This window comes from Anser cygnoides, chromosome Z (assembly GCF_040182565.1).
Source record: "Anser cygnoides isolate HZ-2024a breed goose chromosome Z, Taihu_goose_T2T_genome, whole genome shotgun sequence".
Taxonomy (NCBI): domain Eukaryota; kingdom Metazoa; phylum Chordata; class Aves; order Anseriformes; family Anatidae; genus Anser; species Anser cygnoides.
Window position 1 is genome coordinate 48042282 of NC_089912.1, and position 1039 is coordinate 48043320.

General features: G+C 32.5%; 1 long non-coding RNA gene across 1 annotated transcript in view; it reads right to left on the reverse strand.

Moving 5' to 3' along the window:
- Positions 1–500: 500 nt before the first annotated feature.
- The window catches only part of LOC106044145 (uncharacterized), a 4890-nt gene continuing 4351 nt past the window's right edge, over positions 501–1039 (reverse strand). Inside the window, exon 3 of the long non-coding RNA XR_001212140.3 lies at positions 501–1039. This exon is cut by the window's right edge and continues 43 nt beyond it. This is a non-coding gene — a long non-coding RNA (uncharacterized lncRNA).

The following is a 1039-nucleotide window of genomic DNA, read 5'->3' on the forward strand; positions in this document are numbered from 1 at the left end:
TTCCTGATTTATTTTTCCGTACTACTTCTATATTTATATGGTAGAAATTCCTTATAAGCTTGTTCTGGAGAACAAAGAGTGTTCTTGATGGTGTTCCCAGTGAAAATTAAGAATGATTGAGCCTAGATATGGAGAAAGACATGGTTGTCTCTTGACTACCTCACTTGGGTACTGGTAGTTTCCATGTAGTTTCTGGGTAGTTTTTAAACTCAGATAATAAGTGGGTTTAAAAATCACTGCTGTCAGATATTTTTTCAAATTCTTAGACCCACAGCCATGACATGACTCTTTTAGCTGAGAGTGGTAGAGGTTGAAAGGTGAGAAATTGAATAATAATAATAATAATAATTAAAATTAAAATTAATGAGAATTAAGTCTAAAGTAGCATTCTGCATTTCCAGTCCTTTTAATATTTGCATATAATGTGGACAACAGTGAATGATCCTCATTTCTTGTACAAACGTTGTCAGAGAAGTTGTACAACATTCAGAAAAAACAAGAGTTGTGCGTGCTATGATAGCCAAATAAACCTAAGATGGTTGGAGTTATCAGCCACAAACATTACAAAGTATTCAGGATGAAGAAAAATAATATACAACCTGTAAAATAAACTGCATTCTAACATTTTTAGCATACAGTTTTCTTCTCTTCTTTTAGAACCACATTATAACACAACATTTTGTTTATTGGTTAGTTTGTAATAGTGTTTTCCTTGACTGGGAATTAAAGTAACTTGCTTTTACCCAAGATGTTTAGGGCTATTTTTAAATAATTAATGTAACATCAATTTCTTTACTTTCTCAGTTCTAGGTGTCCTTAACTAAATTCAATTATACAAATGAAAAGACAAAGAGAACTTATGTACAACAGGAGACAGATGGTGATTTAAAGATATTTTTATGTTAAAAAGCAACCACTGTAGACTTGATCTAAATTCTGAAGCTTGGTAGATCTTTTACAGCTCACTCTGGACTGAACGTCACTGGACTTCACAAACATTCTGCTCCTTTGTCTCCATTTTCATAGCACTCTGCTTAGA